At 37.5% G+C, this 8587-nt stretch overlaps 1 long non-coding RNA gene across 1 annotated transcript; it reads left to right on the forward strand.

The window, feature by feature from the left end:
• Positions 1 to 5386: 5386 nt before the first annotated feature.
• Positions 5387 to 7494, forward strand: LOC125259436. The gene is made up of 3 exons (XR_007182805.1): positions 5387 to 5474; positions 7088 to 7258; positions 7378 to 7494. It is a non-coding gene; the product is annotated as an uncharacterized LOC125259436 (long non-coding RNA).
• Positions 7495 to 8587: the final 1093 nt, after the last annotated feature.

Below are 8587 nucleotides of genomic sequence, written 5' to 3' on the forward strand. Positions count from 1 at the left end.
TTCGTGCTTCTCACATAAAAATGCGGCCCCTAGATTGACAGCTTCAGTTTCACATATTCTTGTGTAATATGAAGGTTTGTGTTTCATATGCATGATTTTGCCAGATGCTCCGGTGGTCCTTACTTGTGGAGTAGTACTCGATCTATTTTTGAACCTCCATCTTGTAAAGTGCTCATGGGAATATTTTAAAAGTCATGCTTCTTGTAAAAAAAAAAAAAAACCCTATATGTATTTGACAATGCTCTCTTTCCTTTCACCAGCAACAAAGGATACATTGATTATCCCTCTAAAAGAAAGTCTGTCCCACCGCGGACCAGTGTCTGATGTGTTTTTCTTGGCTAGCTCAAGTTAAACTTTTGTCATTCACTCAGCATATTTTAACAAATTAGAAACATTAGAAACCCAAACCATAGTGATGTTTTGGTTTCGACATTTCAGTTCCACAATTACATTTTAAAACACAACCAAATTGTTTGACAGCAGAATTGAAAAACTTAAAACAACTATCTATATTTGAAACACATGCTTTTGGAATTGAAACTCACAGCACCATGTGAATTCTTTCTGCTTTGTCATATGACCGGTGTTAGACGTGTATTTTTTCCTCTACAAAGATAACTGTTACAGTGCATACTAACAGAGGGGAATCAGGCTCATATTTCTGTGCACTTTTGCTGAACTAATGTGTATATATACTGCCTTTATGAAAGCTGCAAAAGATCTCTGACACACCCACTCGCAGACTCAACTCACAGACTCTGATCACATAGAAATCGAGTGAAACAAAGCATCCCAGTCTCTATTGAGGAACAACATCCTAACAGCAGTGAAGCGCAATGAGAACGTTCTTTGTCAGTGCTGTTTTCTCATCAGGAGTGACCTGTTTTTCCTGGCCCTTCTACGAAGTTTGTCTTGTATTTCAGCCAGATGGACAGAGTTGCTCGTGGTCAACGCGCACACAATGGTCAATAGGATCAATTTCGTGTGTGCTTCCATATTTAGCCTTTTGTCTATCAATAACTCTCTCCATACCTCTTTAACTCCATAAAGTCCACAAGTTAAACTTCCTCTAGAAATGGTTGTGGAAGTGTTTTTATTTTTTGTTCTTCCTCAGGATGCTTATCCTGATGTTGATGTTCTCTGGAGACAGTCTTTGTTTTTGTTATAGACTGTTGAGAAATTGTATCTGAATGGGGTACTAAGATAATCGCAAATACATTAAACTTATGGACTTGCAGTGAGTGGCCCCAAAAAAGTATCTAGGACACTTAAGTCTCTCATGAAATGTTTGGATTTCATTGCAATAGATAATTACTTTTTTAAATCTTTCCACGTTTTTTGTATTAGTATTCTTGTTTAATATATTGTTATTGCCAGTTACTGGACTGCATTAATTGTTTCTAAAAAAAGAATGTGAAATGTTTGTGCAATAGGTTTTTACTGCATGTAAATGTCAGGATTTCATTGCAATAGATACAAACCCGATTCCAAAAAAGTTGGGACACTGTACAAATTGTGAATAAAAAAGGAATGCAATAATTTACAAATCTCATAAACTTATGTTTTATTCACAATAGAATATAGATAACATATCAAATGTTGAAGGTGAGACATTTTGAAATGTCATGCCAAATATTGGCTCATTTTGGATTTCATGAGAGCTACACATTCCAAAAAAGTTGGGACAGGTAGCAATAAGAGGCCGGAAAAGTTAAATGTACATATAGGAACAGCTGGAGGACCAATTTGCAACTTATTAGGTCAATTGGCAACATGATTGGGTATAAAAAGAGCTTCTCAGAGTGGCAGTGTCTCTCAGAAGTCAAGATGGGCAGAGGATCACCAATTCCCCCAATGCTGCGGCGAAAAATAGTGGAGCAATATCAGAAAGGAGTTTCTCAGAGAAAAAATGCAAAGAGTTTGAAGTTATCATCATCTACAGTGCATAATATCATCCAAAGATTCAGAGAATCTGGAACAATCTCTGTGCGTAAGGGTCAAGGCCGGAAAACCATACTGGATGCCCGTGATCTTCGGGCCCTTAGACGGCACTGCATCACATACAGGAATGCTACTGTAATGGAAATCACAACATGGGCTCAGGAATACTTCCAGAAAACATTGTCGGTGAACACAATCCACCGTGCCATTCGCCGTTGCCGGCTAAAACTCTATAGGTCAAAAAAGAAGCCATATCTAAACATGATCCAGAAGCACAGGTGTTTTCTCTGGGCCAAGGCTCATTTAAAATGGACTGTGGCAAAGTGGAAAACTGTTCTGTGGTCAGACGAATCGAAATTTGAAGTTCTTTTTGGAAAACTGGGACGCCATGTCATCCAGACTAAAGAGGACAAGGACAACCCAAGTTGTTATTAGCGCTCAGTTCAGAAGCCTGCATCTCTGATGGTATGGGGTTGCATGAGTGCGTGTGGCATGGGCAGCTTACATATCTGGAAAGGCACCATCAATGCCGAAAGGTATTGAACAACATATTCTCCCATCCAGACGTCGTCTCTTTCAGGGAAGACCTTGCATTTTCCAGCATGACAATGCCAGACCACATACTGCATCAATTACAACATCATGGCTGCGTAGAAGAAGGATCCGGGTACTGAAATGTCCAGCCTGCAGTCCAGATCTTTCATCCATAGAAAACATTTGGAGCATCACAAAGAGGAAGATGTGACAAAGAAGACTTAAGACAGCTGAGCAAATAGAAGCCTGTATTAGACAAGAATGGGACAAAATTCCTATTCCTAAACTTGAGCAACTTGTCTCCTCAGTCCCCAGACGTTTGCAGACTGTTATAAAAAGAAGAGGGGATGCCACACAGTGGTAAACATGGCCTTGTCCCAACTTTTTTGACATGTGTTGATGCCATGAAATATAAAATCAACTTATTTTTCCCTTAAAATGATACAGTTTAAACATTTGATATGTCATCTATGTTGTATTCTGAATAAAATATTGAAATTTTCCACATCATTGCATTCTGTTTTTATTCACAATTTGTACAGTGTCCCAACTTTTTTGGAATCGGGTTTGTACTTTTCTAAACCTTTTTACACATTCATGTACCTGAAGAAGTGTTTAGATACCTTTTGAGCCACTGCACCTACATTTTTTGGAGAAGGAAAATGACAGTCTTCTGTTGAATGAGCTATTAGCTAGTGATCACAGATTTAAATGTGCACAATTTGATCTAGTGCTGGTGAGTGAGATTTCTAGTGTATTAGAAACTGTTCAGCCAAATCCACCTCTAAAATGTTAGTACTATATTTGATATTTACTGATTTTTCCAACACTACATAAATCTGTGAGCTATAATTATGATAGTAACACACTATATTAGTCTATCACTCAGTATGTTCTCTATACTCCTCACCCTCCTTTCCCCTTTCCCCCTTCTCTCTCTCTCTCTCTCTCAAATGAATGCCAAACAAAAGCACCTTAATGTGCTGGGAGAGAGAGATTATAGCGTTTTTATTGAGAACATGTGGAAATAATTCTCTTGTAATCTCCAGTAATTGTAAGTCTGATATAAGGACGGGCTGGAGTTCATTTTCACTAACATCTCGACTGATTGAGTTATTATATCACATTTGTGGTCCAAGCAAATGATGTGGCCATTTGTATGAAAGGACCATTAAAATGTTTGTAGGAACTGGCTAAGATGTTCGTGTTGAACAAGTTAACATGTGTTGCAAACATTATTGTCAATGTACTTTCAGTCAACTCGCTGTGCTTTTTTTTTTCTTTCAAGTCACTTCCTATTTTTTCTCCCTCTCTTCCGTTCTCTGAGCTCAAGGTTAAAGTGAAATGTCAACTAATCAGAGTTTGTGATATAAGGACCTCTTGGCCAGCCAAGCCAGGTGACAGTTGCTCATTAACCTACAGGAATAGTTTATCTAATAATGACAATTATGAACTTGAGATTCAGATCAGTCTTACAGTATTTTTTCATTCTTACTGGTTCAGTGAACTGAACTAAACAGTAATTAATTGACAAGGTCTAAACAATCATTCACATAGGGCATTGCTACTTCTTTAATTAACCTGCAGAAGAAAGCTAGAAGAGATATCAAGATTTTCACTGAATTTTTTATTGAAACTAAATTTGGTCCCACTTTATTTCAAGTGGCCTTAACTACTATGTACTTACATCAAAAATAAGCATAATGTACTTTTGCTGCTATTGAGGTGGGATACGGGTAAGGTTAGTGACAGGTTTGGTGGTACGAGTAGGTTTAAGGATGGGTTAAGGTGTAAGGGATTATAAATGTAATAACAGAAATTAATTACAGATGTAATTACATGCAGGTGTTTTTAAAATATAAGTACAATGTAAAAACACATATATACACAATAAGTGCATTGTATCAAATGATTCATTTAAATATTATTATGTAGTAGTTAAGGCCACCTAATATAAAGTGGAACCCTAACTTTTATTAATCTAATATTCATCTGACTTGCACTAAGATGACTTACTCTTGCTGATATTGTGAAATCTTAATGATGCGTGAAAATTGCCCTTATTTTGCCCCTCCTTTCCATGGTCAATTTGCAATAAATGCATTGGAACGCTTTACTATATGAGTATAATGTAGACAGATAATTACACAATATCAGCCCTTCAGTACTCCACCTTAACCAGGACTTAATGAGAAATTCATTACCCATTTCCACATTTCCCTGCTGCCCATGTCTTCAAGGCATACACTCAGCATACATTATCTCTTCTTTTGCTTTCAACAGCAAAATCCTCCACCGCTCCCTTTTCTCAGTAAAGATCAGAGGATTATTTGCCAGTGTGAATGCTAAACATGCGAACAGAGAGTTCAACTTTATCCAAAGCATAGATGATATCACACTAATTCTATAGCTAACAAGGAATAATCTAATCCAGACTCAAAAGCTACACTTTTGTAGATGTTTGTATCCTAAGTCTTGTATTTCTGCAAGGATGATTTCAATTGATCAAAAAAGACAGTAAAGACTTTTATCTAATATTTGTTAATATTATTACAAAATGTTTCCATTTCAAATTAATGCTTTAAACTTTCTATTCTTCAAAGATCTTGAAAAAAAAAGGGCGATTGTTTGTACTCGTGGTGTAGAAATTGTGGCGGGCTCGGGCTCCATGTCTGCGGTGGGCTCTGTCCACAGGGCTGGTGGCTGCGGATGCACTGCAGGTGCGCTGGACGACTCCTCTCTCTCGCAGATGGTAAAGGGGGAACCATTGTGTAGAACACCTATTCTACATACTCCACAAACGTCCCTTGGACCGTCTCTGGGCAGGCACGCTGAAAAACACACACAGGCTATCATTGTCATAGTGGACTAGGTAGTTTAAATCCAAGAAGTCCTGTTTGTGTCTCTCCAGGGAACGTTCCCCCCGTGAGAGGAGGAGGATTTGTACTGGATCCATTAGATCGGTCTGTTCTGCAGTCACAGTCGGTTGCAGAAAGGAGGTGAGAGGCAGGATCTAATTGCAAACAGTTTCTGTTTATTAAACTTTAACACAAGAAACAAAAACACTCTGGGCAAAATCAGGATCAGACCAAACAAGAACAATGCGACGTGAATGGACAATGAACAGAACAAAACACAGTGCTTAAATACCAGAGCAAACTAATTAACAAAACAAGCCACAGGTGTATAACTTCAATCAAAGAAAAACCCTAGAAACGAACTGAAACACAGGAATCTGAACTTAAACACGTGTCAAACTCACCCAAAACGTAAGCAGACACATTACCTATAACATATTAGAATGACTTCTGAAGGATCATTTGACTCTGAGGACTGGAGTAATGGCATTAAAATATAAACAATAAATTTGTATTTAATTATTATTACATATATTTATAATATTTAGAATGTTAAAATTTAAAGCTATTATTTTAAATTATAATAATATTTCACAGTATTACTGTTTAACTGTATTTTTGATCAAATAAATGCAGCATTCGTGATCAGAGACTTCTTTCAAAAACATTAAGAAATCTTACTGACCCCATATATCAAAACTGTTTAGACCTAGCTTGAGTGATATAGTGCGTATACATTTGCAGGAAAAATTATGCAAAGCTTTTCTGGATGTCAGCTGAAATTGGTCATAACATTTGAACTAAATCACAACAACAGACAAACAATCTGCTTAAGATTAAGAACTGTTGATTTGCACAAAGCAAGAAAGCGTTACAGAAATATCTTGATGGTAAGACAAACTGTACATAAGTGGAGAAAGTTCAGCATTGTTGCTGCTCTCCATAGGAGTGGGCGTCCTGCAAAGATGACTGATAGATCATAGTGCAGAATATTTATGATGTAAAGGATCTCATATTTTTTTATATTTAAAATATTCTGTGGACAGATGAAGCCAAAGGTTATTTTTTTTTATTTTTTTTTTTTTAAAAAGGCACAGCACACCAACATTTCATCCCAACTGTAAAGTACTACAGTATATGGTGGAGAGGCAATGATGGTTTGTGGCTGTTTGTTGCCTCAGGGCCTGGACAGCTTGCTATTATCGACAGAACAAGTTTATCAGGACATTTTACAGAAGAATGTAAGGCCATCTGTCCACCAATAGACGCTCAACAGAAGTTGGGTGATGCAACAAGACTGTTACCCAAAAGCACAGGAATAAACAAAAGTTTGTAAAAAGAAATGGTGCAGAAAATCCTCCTGGATGTTGTGCAGGTCTGACCTGCAGTTACAGGAAACGTTTGGTAAATGTTTTTGTCGCCAAAAGAGCGCAATCCAGTTATTAGATCAAAGCGTTCGCATATTTTCGTGCTGTGAATCTTTACATGGTGTGTTCAATTAAGATATGAAGATGTCATTTGTGTTATTTGTTTAAGACTGTGATGAAGATTAAATCAAATTTGTGAACTACTCTTTCAGAGTGGTTTTGTAAACTGAAACAATTGATTCACTTTAAAGATCCGACAAATGATTCTTTCATGAAATCAGACACTGCAACTTCTCTTGCAAATGTTTTCAGTGAATCTCTTTTTAAAGCCTCTTTGTTTTTGAATTCCTTTTGAACATTGAAATCCTTTTTATCCCATTTGTATAGAAATGCAGGTAAATCCAAACTGTAGCAGGAAAACCGGCCAAGCTAGGCACAGTCAATCCTCAACCTTGGCCGAAACTTCTGCCCATTACAGTAGGACTCAAATGCAAACCATCTTTTATCCGGCCTCTTTATCAGTTTTCAGCTGACTGATTGGATCAAAAGTACAGAAAAGTAAAACCCTTCCTGCTCTCTGATCATGGATTTTAAACCATTAGCTTGTGAATGATAGGCCAAACACCTTCCTTAATTGCTTTTCTCTTTTTTTTTTTTTTTTTTTTTTTTTTTTGTAGTGTCTCAATTTATTTCTGAAAAGCCAAAGCACATACTCTGCTTTTTTATGATGGATGGTGCCGCAGAAGAGGTTCAGCTCCAGGAAGGCACGAGGTGCTGTGATTAACGATGCTGCATGGAATCCCACCGGAGCCCAAGAGGATGATACAGTTGTGTGAAAACAGCTGCTTCTGTGAGGAGATAGAAAGCTCCAGGCAGGAGGCACAACCCTCCGACTCACACCACGGACCTGTCAAGATGGAAACACGAGCAACAAGGGGTGGGCTGCAGCGTTTGAGAAAGGATAGAGAACATGAGGAGGCTGAAGGTCAGAGAGGAGGAAGAGGCAGAATTTCATCCAATATTAGACTAAGGGTGATTAGAGTGATAGAAGCAGAGGGATCTCAATACAAAAAAAGGAGTTTATGCAACAAACTTAGTAATGACAATTCAAAAGTGTGCTCTGCAGTGCACTGGTCAGATATACTGTACTGTTTATACTGTATGGTCAAGGTGTTTTGTGCGCCCCATTATGTTTTTCCGATTATATCCAATCATCCGTCACAGAGACAGGGCAAGTGTTATTTATGTCAGACCTGTATGTGCTGCAGAAGTGGGGTGACTTTGGCAAGAAAACTTTTCACAGGCTTCTTGATCTTAAAGTTCAAATATACCAGCGTGCACTAAGAATCAAGCATACTTTCTGAATGACACCTTCTACATTAGCCAGATATAATAATAACACACTTAAGGGCCGTTCACACAAAGAATGATAACTATAACTATATTAGCATTTACATCAATGCACAAAAATGTTCTGTTTATTATACGCACCCCTGCAATTACGTCATCTGCTGCTCTCAGGTAAATTCTGATTGGCTGTCAATGTTTTTATTTTTCTTCTGAGAGTGATTCCAATGATATCGTTCATCTGTGTCATTATTATTATAGTTGTGTTGTGGACTTTCCAACTTATAAAAACATAGTTTGTCCTTGGGGTGAATGGGTCTTTACTCCATCTTGATGCCCTCATCCACATCTAGATGTGTCAATGCATGATGCATTATCAAGGTTTGGCTCATTAGACACTATGCTCTACTACAGATTCTAGCAGTGAATATTTGATCAAAGTGAGCAGTCAATATTATTGCAGAACGCAGTCTTGGACTTTAAAAATTTGAAGATCACGTAAAATATTTCTTTCTTAAAATCTATCCTTTCTTAAAATCC

Source organism: Megalobrama amblycephala, linkage group LG23 (genome assembly GCF_018812025.1).
Source record: "Megalobrama amblycephala isolate DHTTF-2021 linkage group LG23, ASM1881202v1, whole genome shotgun sequence".
Taxonomy (NCBI): domain Eukaryota; kingdom Metazoa; phylum Chordata; class Actinopteri; order Cypriniformes; family Xenocyprididae; genus Megalobrama; species Megalobrama amblycephala.